This window comes from Etheostoma spectabile, chromosome 4 (genome assembly GCF_008692095.1).
Source record: "Etheostoma spectabile isolate EspeVRDwgs_2016 chromosome 4, UIUC_Espe_1.0, whole genome shotgun sequence".
Lineage (NCBI taxonomy): Eukaryota > Metazoa > Chordata > Actinopteri > Perciformes > Percidae > Etheostoma > Etheostoma spectabile.
The window spans coordinates 2,378,931-2,392,172 of NC_045736.1; the positions used below are offsets into that span (position 1 = coordinate 2,378,931).

The 13,242-nt window shown below is 41.6% G+C and overlaps 1 long non-coding RNA gene across 1 annotated transcript in view; it reads left to right on the forward strand.

Annotated features, from left to right (window-relative positions):
• Positions 1–12,277, forward strand: part of LOC116687528 (uncharacterized) — an 18,789-nt gene extending 6,512 nt beyond the window's left edge. The window contains exon 3 of the long non-coding RNA XR_004331578.1: positions 12,163–12,277. This is a non-coding gene — a long non-coding RNA (uncharacterized LOC116687528). The remainder of the gene's footprint in view (positions 1–12,162) is intronic.
• The last annotated feature ends 965 nt before the right edge of the window (positions 12,278–13,242 follow it).

Sequence of the window (13,242 nt, forward strand, 5' to 3'; positions counted from 1 at the left end):
CCCCCCCCACTGCAACTGTCATTATACGCTTATGAGCTTTCAGCCCATCGGGAGACATGTCTGTTGCTCTTTGAAGCTACCAGCGACACCTTCAAAGCTCCAACTCCTCTTTGAAGTTTTCCCTGCCGTTTTCCTCCTCCAGATTACATCGTTTTATTCAGATGAGGAATTAAAGTATGTTATTGCACATTTATCACAGGATTGTACAGTAGTAGCCATGTGATGACTGGTCTTCACATTTTGCACTTGAAGTTACCTTATCACTCAGTCTCGATGATAGATTCCTGTAGTCAGTAGTGGAATGCATGACAAGAAAATGGCTTTAGGGATAGCATGATCAGTCAGTCGGTAACCCCACTTTGGTCCTGACTCAGACATTACAACAGCTATTGGACAAATTGACATGACAGTTTGTAACTTTACCAACTTAGTAGATATAGCCAGGGTCCCCAGATGACTTATCTTAATCGAATTAGAGAGCCCCTAGTCTTGCATTGTAAAACCCACAGCGCTGCATCGTGAGATTTGGTTACACCACAGAAATATTCTGGGATAGAACAAAACTCTCCAGATTGTTTGCATTTCTTAAAACCAACTGCAGTTGTCTTGGACAGCGCTAACTTTGGGACGCAGCGACGGTGGCTCTGCAAAAAAGTCACGAGAAGAAACTCTGTTTGGTGGAACATTTGCACCCTGCAAAAGAAAACACCATTTACAATGAAAAATGAAGTTAATTGTTGACACAATACAGTAAGATGAACTATTTAAATAAGTTGGATACATGGTTGACGTTAATTTGCTCTTATTAGTGTATCAGCGTGTGTACTTCTTCCACGGCACCAATCGGTACCAAAGCATCCCAGGTAAAGTAAATGTAAACATTTTCTTAGTAAATCTTTAAAATCATTCCCCGAAAGAACCAAGCAGACATGCCTTGTTGCCTGATCCAATTTCCTTCACACTTTTCAGTGTGTAGCCTGCTAGCTCGAAGATGGGTTTTTTCCAAGGGATTTTAAGAAAGGTATGCCGGCCATGCCATTGATGCAGTTAACCGACAGCACTATTTATAATGTTAATTAACAAAAATATACCATCCAATGGTGATAGATATATATATATATATATATATAGTATCTGACATGCTTTATATATGCTTCAAAAATATAGAAATGTATATGCCAAAAGTAAACATTCATTCAAAATAAAGCAAATATAATTTTGTGATCATTCACCTAAAAAAATAACTGATTTAATTTGGTTCGAAAAATCTCAACTGAATCCATCCTTCTGAGGGGATCAGGATCATCCTGTTTTTTGATCAAATGGATCCCAGACAGAGTTGTAAATTTTGAAAAACCCAAAGGACAGGTTTGATCTAGATCAAACGTAAAATCGGATTACATGCTCTGATGTTAGTTCCAAATCCCTCTTTTGCTTTTGATAAACCAATTTCTATGATTTGATCCAATCCGTGATCTGAAAAACTTTTGAAAAACTAGGCCCTGGAAATGTACTCCCTTCACTCCAGAGTAGTGATCCCTCGATATTTCCTGTAGCTCCTCCAGAAGAACATGTTCATTTATACTGTTAAATATCTCTACATCTACTATATTGATTTGCAAAAAGAATTGTACAAACATTCATGGTTCCCAGAGGATGAATCCTAAAGAGTTGGTAATCCTCTGACTTTTCCTTCAGCACTACAGTGAGGGTTGACCTTTCTGATTTTCAGTGAAATTTCTCAAAGACGGAAGGATAGATTGCCATTCAATTTTGGTATGGATATTCATGTTCCCCTCAGGATGAATTGCAATCCCTTAATTTTAATGTACCTAATACTTACATTTATGACCAAACACCTGTCGTAATTCCCATCCACTTCCGCTCATGTTTATAGCTAATTAGCAAATGATAGCACACTGACATGCTAAACTAATGTGTTAGCATCTAGCTCCCAGAGCCAATAAGAACCAACCAAGTACAATTTAACAGAATATCGGTGTAGACTGTAAGTCTTGTTCTTATTATTTGCAGCCTAGCTGCTCACTCCATTTAAAAAAAAAAAAAGAACAAAAGGGAATCCCAATAAATGAATCTGTTTCCGTTGTCAATGTCCTTGCACTTAAAAGGGACACCACACTTCTCCAAGATAATTACATACTGTACAGTATGCAAGGACAGAGTAAAATGGTCACACTGTATTCCCAATCCTGCAGCAGAGACAATACCTTTCATCTTTCGCCCCCTGGAAGAATGGAAATACACAGAAAGAGATTGTAATTACATGACTTGAGAAGTAGTCATTTGGTCCCTAAATCTGTTACCAGGCTATGACTCCATTATCCTGGGAGTGGGGGTACTTAGTTGTTATTGCTTTGGTGTTTTCCCATTCCCATTATGTCTGGTTTCTTTACTGCTTATCTCTTAATTGTGCTTTTGATGTTAATCAGATCGGAAATTTTCATTTGCTACAGCGACAAGATAGACCTCCATTGATTGGTGTTCCGTCAGTTGTCGCCCAGCCGGTACTATCAAAAGTTCAAAATTGTATTTTTAATGCAGTCTTGCTCAGAGTGATATGGTTTTGCATATAAATGAAACATGCAACAAACAAGAATTTACAGGCAAAGCTTTGAGTGTAGTTTGTAGCTGATGAGTGGTTATGTATGCAAAAATGATAAACGCCAGATTCAATTTGAATTGTAGCTCTACTGCAATCTGAATACCAACTGTGAAGAAGGTAAAAGATATTCCCAGGGTAAATAAGTAAAGGAATATGTAAAAGGCTTATTATTGGGAAAACTAAAATGGCATGAATATACTGTAGTTTTGATCAGATGATCTTTCTAATCATGTTGTGTTTGTGAAGGTAAAGATTGATTTTTCAGCTCCCAACATCTGCTGTTTATAATACTGCCCGATAAATGATAATGTTGAGAATTTTAAACACATTAGGTTAATTACTTTATTATTAAATATGCGCCATTAGGTTAATAGTTTTCTTGATAATTTATGCTGAGAAGCTCTCATTACTAACAAGTATTCCAAAATTATTCACACTGTTTTTTGTCCTCCATGTTTTGAGTACAGCATAAAAGGGTAGTCTTATATTTGAAGGGGACACAACCTTTCCTTTCACTGCTGATAATTACAGGTTTTTTAGACTAATATTTGTACATAATGTTATATACCAACTCACCTTTGATGGCAAAACAACATTCCACTTTCTGGACATGCTCTTAGTTCTAAAGAAACTCGTTGTTGCACCTCTATGGGAGTTTTCTATTCTAAGAGCTGTGATGCTGAGCATATTTCCAAGACAACCGTCTGCCTGGCTGACAGAAATGTGACTCTTCAACGCACTGACATGTTTGCTGAACACTACATACTGTTTGTGGGGCTCCCAAGTCACACAAGAGTCATCAAAGCTATGAGCCTTGAAGCGCCAATTAGTTCATTTGATATATTTAAGATTATTCCAGGTGTGATTGGCTTCATAGATTGGCACATAATCCTACCACAGCCCCTTCCGTAAATTAAGATGATGTCAATTGTCTTTCCAAGGCATTAAAGCACAGGTTAGTCTAAATAGTAGCTTGTAGCATTCCAAATTAAAGATAATATAGCTACAGCCAGAGTGGATATGGTCTATTTCCATGATGTTCCACTTCTGGGATTGCTCCGATTCCGCCAAAAAATCCTTGTCCTTTTCGGCCAGATGTCCAGTCCCTTTGACTCTTTTTGTGTTGGCATTCACAACTACGGTTAAAGATATGGTGCACAGTTTCTGTTGCCCACATGAGAAAGTAATGACAGCAAAACTGTCGGCGCAGCCACATTAAACTATGTGGACATGATGGACTCTTCAGAAGAGGTCTTTATCTTTACTTGCGTTATTGCGCGCAACAATCGCCGGACAACACAATCTCCTGAGCACAGCCATACTGAGAAATACAGAGACTTGTCTGGTGCTGGTAGTTTTACTTAACTTTGTATCAACTTATTTGGCAACGGCTTGACTGTTAACAGACATTCATTAATATAAAAGTAAATGCACTACAGCTCTAACTGGCCCTCAGATCTCTGCAGGGTTAATCCAGAAAGCTAGACTAAGCACGACTAAAACTTTTCAACAAGTTCCACTTGCGGGCACCTCACCCAGCTTTGAATGATGTTCTAGCAGATGTATTTCTAAGTTTGTCTTTTATATCTGCAGCTTTATGTGGTCCATTTCTTAATATTTTTCAGTTTGTTTTGCTAAATAGCTGTTTCACAGGGAGTTATGGATACATAAAAAAACACTGAATTTCTACTTAGCTGCATTGTAAAGTCATGGGCTAATGCTCGACATCTTACTGAGGTAAGTGGTGTGCTGTGGAGGTGGATGGGCCCTCTTCCTCTGTCATTTCCAGCATTGCTCTGTTCCAAGAAAAAGAAGGTGCACGTTTTATTAATGTACACTATATTTACTGTTAGATGTTATTTTTAAGATGTAAACCCTAGTAGACGTGTCTGTCTGGTCCCTCTCTGTGGGAGATGCTGACAAAGCGTCTACATCCTCATTCTTTAATGAAAAGGAGAAAAAAACTGTTCTAGGCCTATTCTAACCCATTACAAAAACACCATGGTGTATTAAAGGCCAATTGCACGAAGGTCTGTTATGACAGAAGGCTCCACCAGACAGATTATACACCATCAGTAATTGATAGAACATGAAACCGATTAGAATTATAATTGTAACTTTACCCAGAATAGTACCCCACCCAATTATTTATATATATTCACCATGTATTACTACATCTATGGTATTATCTTATAATACATCCATGGTATAATCTTATAATACATCCAAGGGATTTATAAATGTATGTATGCTGTAAAGCCTGTAACATGGATGTAATGTCATTAGCTTTTTCCAAACTGGCGGGGCTATCTGCTAGTAGCTAACATCAGCGGTAGCTAGCAATTTAATTCTATTTACAACTATGCGTCGCTCAACATACGTCACATACTCGTTTGGTCTGATTGGTTGTAGGTCTAACCAATTGACTGCTGAGGCATTTTCTTTACTGGTCTGGTTGAAATGCCCCATAATCACAGCCCAATGGAACAGAATCAGACTCATTTTCTGACGAGAATCTGAGTATGACGACGTCAGGCTAGCATAAAGGCATTTATGTGTCACTTTTCAAATAGACAATATTGCCTGTGTTGGGATTGCTGACAATTAAAAAATAAAAAAATCAAGTTCAAGACCTTTATTTGTCCCCGAGGGGCAATTAATTTTGCTGCAGTAGCAAAGAAGTTGACATAGAGTACATGCCAACAAAGATGACAACATCGATTAAAAATACAGGATCAGACCAAATTGTTAATGTTACTGTTTTGATTAGGTATGGTAGGCTAAACAACATTATATTTAATGGAACCCTAACGCTGGATTGGTGGATGGGTCAAGCATCTTCTGCTCAGGAGATCAGGGTTTGTGTCCTATGTTAAACAAAAAGTCAACTGTCATTTTCACATGAAGTTATTTTAAGCTATAAATGTTACGGACCTTAATCTGTGACACACTGACGTACATTTTCATGTGATTCATTTTAAGCCAATCCCTGATGGTTTGTTAATTACTAAGTATTTTCGTTGCCTAAACTGAACTAGTTCTGTTTCACAATGTTTACTACTTTCTGCTAGTTGTACTACATCATTTAAAACTTCCGCCGTTACATTCGGTCACAGGATTCAACCTCCAATGCCAGCCCAGTCTCATGGCAGTTCGTGAAATGGCCTTCGTTAAATCTATTGATTCATTTACAGGGACATTATTTTTTTTATTTTTTATTTTTTTATGGTAGTGAGCACAAATTTTAAACTAATGTGTTTAAATGGGAAGCATCTTTTGTGATAAAAGCACGATTACAATAGCAAGTAGTATTGAAAAGCCGATTGTAGTTAGTTGGGGTGGTGGATGGGTCAAACAACACAGGACTTTCACCCCGGAGACCGGGGATCGCAACCTGTGTGGCAGTTCCTTTTCGCGATCTTCTTCTCCTAACCACAACAATCCCGTCGTTGTAGCGCGTCCCATTGTTGTCACGGTTTCATTTCCCCATTGTTGCGTCCCCAAGAGCAGCTCAGTGTCATGGCAGCCGGCGCCGGCGTATGGCATTTCATTTTCCCGTTGTTGTGTCCCCCAGAAACTGCGGCATGTGCCCCGGTGGCCGTTGTTCCACCACGAAATAAATGACAAAATCGTGTCCCTGTTGACAAATCAACAGATCAAAATGACGTTACCATTTCACAAACTGCCGTGAGGCCAGGTTGCCACTGTACGACAAATGTATTGTGGTGTTTGAAAATCCAAATTAATCTTGTCATGAGGATGTGTTGCATGTGACGTCACCTTTAAACGTCACTAAGCACTGCACTGAACTTTGAAATTATATGTAAGTTGTGTCTTGTAAAAATTGTTCAAAACAAGGTTTTCTTATAAGACCTTAGAATTTAAATGTTGCCCTTTTCAATTATACATTTTACCGTCATGCAACATATCTAACAGTGATAATACACACTGTATACCTTACATGTGAAAAGTGGGTTTGAGAAGGATGTCACTTTAAGGACTTTCTGTTCAGTATTAAATATTCCCAGCAATGCACTGAATTCTTTAATACATTATTTGTTTTAAATGGTATTTGTTGAAAGAATATTTACCTCAGCCAAAGTTAAGCTGAAATGCTGTGTGTGAGGTACATAAAATCAAAGCGAGGGAGAACAGATCATCTTTCCTGTGCCTCCCGGGCCCCTGGGGCAGATGCTACGTGTACAAAAATAGAAGATTTCTCATTGGTACAGATTGTTTGGAAGGGGAAGATAACTTCAACACACATCTAGCTGAAAGGCTAAAATGCAAAGAGGTGTTGCAACCGGTCTTTTAGGGTAAATCTCTTAATGTTATGTGTTGTAAAACTTTACTGAATTAGTTTTTTCTTTCAAAGACTATTTCTGCAGTTGTAATACATTGCCATTCAGCCAACATTCCCAGGTGTAAAATAATGTAAACACAAATATATGCAATCTTCACTTCTGAAGCTCATGAAAGAGGTGCTCACGTTCTACCTGTTTGGGGCCGGATCTCCATTACCTTAAATTGTATCCAAGGCTCCTCCACTTGCTTCCTTTCCTCGCATCTTAGTCATGGCATGGGAGAGACGGAGGAAATCTTACGAGGAGAGAGCAAATGAGGAAAAGTGTTTTAAGAGACAACTTCTGAAGTGGCCACATGCGTTCATCAGTTGTATGGGCAGAGTTAGCGACGTTCAGGTGCACAGCATCCGCAAAGGCTGCTCTTGTGTATCCTCGCTCGAGCCTCACTCCTCGGGGAAGGAAATAGAGCTTTGAGAAGGCCTTCACAAAGGAGGACCGGAACAACTTCCGGTTCAACAGAGGAGTGAGGAGCTATCAAATAATGGGAAGTAAGATCCAGCCTCTGTGATGGGAAAAGGTGCACAGCTACAGTACTTCAAAGTCATAAAGATATATTTATATTTATATGTATGTGTATGTATATATATATATATATATATATCAGAATCAGAAATACTTTATTGATCCCCGAAGGGAAACTCTGTGTTGTAGTTGCACAAATATTATAGAGTAGAAATATAAGGAATTGGATACGTACGGTATTTACATAAAGGAATGTTATTATACATTATTTACATAATTAACATAATTAAGGATTTGGAATGGTGAAAAGTTAAATAATAATAATAATTGTAGTATTTGAAATTGCACACATGTCAGGCCAGTGTTATTGCACAAAACAGATAATACAGATAATATTGTCCAGTTTCAACCTCTCTAAGTGTGTGTGTGACACTTAGAGGGAGGAGTTATAAAGTTTGATGGCCACAGGCAGGAATGACTTCCTGTGGCGCTCTGTAGTGCATTTTGGGAGAATGAGTCTGTCACTGAAAGTGCTCCTGTGATTGAGCAACAAGCCATGGAGTGGGTGCGAGACTTGTCAAGATGGCATGTAGTTGGACAGCGTCCTCCTCTCTGACACAACCCGACAGAGAGTCCAGATCCACCCCCACGACGTCACTGGCCTTGCAAATCAGTTTGTTGAGTCTGTTGGCATCCGCTACCCTCAGCCTGCTGCCCCAGCATGCAACAGCAAAGAAGATAGCATGGCCACCACAGACTCATAAAACATCTTCAGCATTGTCCTGCAGATGTTAAAGGACCTCAGCCTCTCAGAAAATAGAGACGGCTTTGGCCCTTCCTGTAAAGGGCTTGAGTGTTCTTGGCCCAGTCCAGTTTATTGTCCAAGTGCACTCCAGGTATTTGTAGTCCTCCACAATGTCACACTGACCCGGATGGAAACAGGGCTCACTGCTGCCTTGGTCTTTAGATCACCACCAGCTCCTTGGTCTTTGTCACATTGAGGGAGATGGTTCTGCTCACTCCAGTGACAAAGTCCCCCACCACAGCTCTGTACTCAGCCTCGTCCCCCTCGCTGATACATCCAACCACAGCAGAGTCCTCAGAAAATTTGAAGAGGCAGGACTCTGTGTGGTAGTTGAAGTCGTGGTGTAAGGAAGGGAGGAGAGAGGACAGTCCCCTGCGGGGCCCGATGTTGCTGACCACTCTGTCTGATACACAGTGTTGCAGGCGCACATATGTGGTTCTGCAGTCGTAGTCAACAATCCAGGACACGAGGGGGGGATCCACCTTCATCGCTGTCAGGTTCTCACTCAGAGGGCAGGCGGATGGTGTTGAAAGCACTGGAGAAGTCAAAAAACATGACCGTCACCGTGCTTGCCGGCCTGTCAGGTGGGCGTAGATGCGGTTGAGCAGGAGAAAATGACGTCCTCAACTCCCAACCGGGGCTGGTAGGCGAACTGGAGGGGGTCCAGGAGAGGCCTCACCATGGGCCGCAGTGTTCCAGAACCAGTCTCTCCAGGGTCTCATAAGTGGGAGGTCAGTGCCACGGGTCCTAGTCCTTGGAGTCACTGGGGCGTGGGTGCTTTGGCACAGGAACGAGGCAAGATGTCTTCCACAGCATGGGGACCCTTTGGAGACTCAGGCTCAGGTTGAAGACATGGTGAGACTCCACATAGCTGAGAGGCCAAACTTGAGCACCCCAGGATGGATACCATCAGGCCTGCCGCCTTATTAGGTGGAGTCTGGTCAGCTGTCTTCTCACTGGTCAGCAGTGAGGCACACAGAGGGCACAGGTGGGGTAGGGGGAGGGGGAGTCAGGCGGGAGAGAGTGTTAACGGAGGGCTAGGAGGGGGGGGGTAGGGCTCTCCGGGAGGAGGACAAGGGACAGTGAGGGGGGGGAGGGGGAGTAGTGGGGTTGGGGTTAAGACGCAGTTGTGTTAATGGGGGGATGGGCAGGAGCAGGAGCATCAAATTGTTAAAGAACAGATTGGTTTGTTGGCCCTGTCCAAGCTGCCTTCAACTCCTCTGTGCCAGTTGGTCTGAAGCCAGTATGGTCCCATTCCGCTCCAGACCTCCCTCATGTTGTTCTGCTGGAGTTTACGCTCCAGCTTCTCCTGTTACTTCTCCTTAGCCTCCCTGATCTCACCTTCAGGTCCCCCTGAATGGCCCTCCCTCCTCCCTATTCCCAGCACTGAAAGCCCTCCTTTAGCATTCAGGATGTTCTTGATGTCCTTGTTACCCACGGTTTGTTGTTGGGTAACACTGAACAGTCTTTGCGGGACAGTGCAGTCCACACAGAAGTTTATGTAATCTGAGATAAACTCAGTCAGCCCATCTATGTCCTCTCCATGTGGCTCACCGAGTGCATCCAGTCTGTCACCTCAAAAAATCCTGTAAGTGTCTCATAGGCCTCCTCCGACCATTCCTCACTGTCCTTGAGGTCAGAGGTTGCCTTTTCACAGAGGCCCATAGCGGGTTGATGTGAACAGGTTGTGGTCGGATTGCCCAGTGGGGGGGGGAGGGGGAAGAGCTGTATGGGTCCGACATTGCATACAGCAGGTCCAGGGTCCTCTCCTCTCTGGTATGGCAGCTCACGTAGGGTGAAGTTTGTTAGTGTGGTGGTCATGGTGACATGGTTGAAGTCACCCGCGATCACAATGAGGGCACTGGGGTGTTGAGTCTGGAGTTGGGCAATGGTGGTGTGGGTGACGGTACACGCGACGTGGGTTGGCAGAGGCGGAATGTAAACAGCAACGGCGGATGGCATGTGAGATTTCACGTGGCAGATAATATGGCCGAGTCCACAGCGAGCAGTCAATGTAATGTAATTCAACCGTAATGTGACGGGATTACACCCTCTGTTGTTAACTAGAACGGCAAGCCCCCCGCCTTTACGCTTACCGCTCTCGGTGCAGTCCCTGTCGGGCCGAACAGTCTGAAAGCCGTTGATGGAGACGTTGTGGTCGGGAATGTCCGAGTGTAGCCAAGTCCGTGAAGCACAATTAACTACATCCCTGTACTCCCTGACTCCGGACAAACGCTGTTAGTTCGTCCATTTTATTAGCCAGTGACCTCACATTGCCCATGATGAGAGAGGGGAGACGGCTTAAAAATCCTTCTCTAGCCTTCGTTGCCTGGACCCCTCTCTCTTCCCTCGCCGTTTCATCCACCTCTGCATCCTCGATGTGTCCTCCTCCAGATTTCCATGGGGAGTCTGTGTGGGGCCGGGGCGCCCAAGACGGCGCTTGTTGGCTTCGGCAATCAGCTGGTCCGAGTGTAAACAAAGCGGGCATTAAGTTGCTGCGCAACGGTGCCAACGGTATATACATACATATATGTATATATGTTATGTATATATGTATATGTATATGTATTTACATATATGTATGTTTATATGTATATGTATGTATATATGTATGTATATATATATGTATATATGTATGTGTATATATATGTATGTGTATATATACATACAGTATAGATACATCATAGATATATAGATAGATAGATATCTAATCACAGTAGAGATATCTATACATACTGTATGTCTGTGTACAGATATATATAAACTGTGTGTGTGTGTATACATATATATGTATGTGTGTGTATATATATATGTGTATATATATATATATATATATGTATGTGTGTGTATATATATGTATGTGTGTATATATAGTGTGTATGTATGTACGTCTCTCTCTCTCTCTCTCTCTCTCTCTCTCTCTCTCTCTCTCTATATATATATATATATATATATATATATATATATATATATATATATATATATATATATATATATATATGTGTGTGTGTGTATATATATATATGTGTGTGTGTGTGTGTGTATGTATATATATGTATATGTATGTGTGGGTCTTGGAGGCCCCCCAGAGGTCGGAAGCCCCAGGGCACTCACAAACACACTAACTTAAGAATTGGACCAGACTATCCCACAAAAGTGGTGCAATCCATGCTTGTCAGAACCTGCTCATGAGACGCGAAAAAAATAATAATAAGCAGAGGAGACATTCAGGCTAGATGCCTCTTGATTTATGCTTGGTTTTTCTAAGTGATGGTGTTGTGCTCACTGCTTGAAATAATTGTAAAATAAGCAAGTCTTGTTATAGCAGCCATCTGATGTTTATTACCGTTGGCATTTCTTGTGTATCATTTATGCGATGAAAAGTTGAAGCTCATCCAGTAACAGATATGAACTCTACTATTCAGGGATGCATATCATTTGAAGCAAGCGCCGAGGTCTTCAATATTTTACAAAGATCTAGGCATACACATGAGATGTGCAAATCCCACACATATTCACTGAATGTTTTTGTGTGTGTGTGTGTGTGTGTTGTTAGCACATATTCAGGGGCTGTCCTTCTCTCTTTATTATGTGGAAACTTTTTATATCCTCACACACACATGCCTTCCTTTCCTTTGCCTCTGTGTGAGTGACCAACACGGTCCCACGGCAGTTCGGGTAATGACCCCGTTCTTTTTAACCCTTATGTTGTCTTCCCTTTGACCATGAACGTGTTGTCCATCCAGGTCAAAAGTAAACGTTTTGTTGTTTTTATGCTTTTGACACTTTTTAAATCGTTTTTGTCACTTTTATTTCAAAGTTTTGTTTTAAGTTCGTGGTCAATAAACCTAACATTTTACCTTGCTTTTTAGTTTAAAAGACAGAAATTATGAATTATTTTGAAATAGTTAAGATCAAAGGATGTTGAGGGGATCCCAGACTGGTTTATTTCAAAGTCAGATTCTGTTTTAAAACCATTTAAACATGTTTTTCAAATGAAAGAATATTGGATAAAACACCCAAAGTTCAATTAATGTAATCTTTCATTTCACCTGCAAAGAATGTAGTAAACATTTATGTAGCTTTTTTTTTTTTTTGTGGTACTCAGCACGTAGTGGGAAGCATCTTCACTGAGGTTGGTTTTAGAAAAAAAAAAAAAACGGGACATGATGCGCCACGAGTGGAAGATTGCCGCGGTCTCTGTCGGACGTGCAACAACAACGGGACGGTTGGATTTAGGAAAAGAACAACGGGGAAATGAAACCCCACACGCAGGACACGATCCCCCTAGTCAGGGGGGAAAGCCCTGTGTTGTTTGAAAAATACTACAAAAAAGGTGGTCAAATAAGCAATTAATTTATTCTTTTTAGAAAATGTAATAACAGGAATCTTTGGCTTGTCTTGCCAGGCCTCCTCCAAACATAATAGGATATTGTGATCGCTCCTTTAAAACCAATACGATACTTTCCACAATGAGCATATTATTTCATCATATTCCATCTGTGCTGCACTAAACAGGGGAAATGAGCTGTCGAGGCCGTAATGAGGAAAATAGCCCACACCTCCCCGCAGATCCCATTTAAAATCGTCTTGAAAGGCTCAGGTTGCAGTAAAGAGCTTCTCTCCCCCCCCCCACGTGCTGCCGCTAATAATGGGATTGAGAAGTCTTGGGGAAGTCTCCCCACCCTCCCCCAGCAGAATTAGCATTAGCATAATGGGCTTCTTAACACTGCACCTTACCTGCCACAAGGCCTTCCGGAAGCTATATGTCCAGACCCATTAGTGGCTCACTGGCAACGAGCCAGCACTCACCTTTCAGTTGAAAACAGAGGGCAGCAGAGGGGGGTGGTACACAAAGGAAGAGGCCATCAATTTTTCATGCTGTGAGTGAGTTTATCAATTTTGAAGAAAACGGATAATGAACAGACAGAGCATTACGGCTAGAGAAAGAAAATGCCACTTTAACCCTGAACATGACACATAGCAAT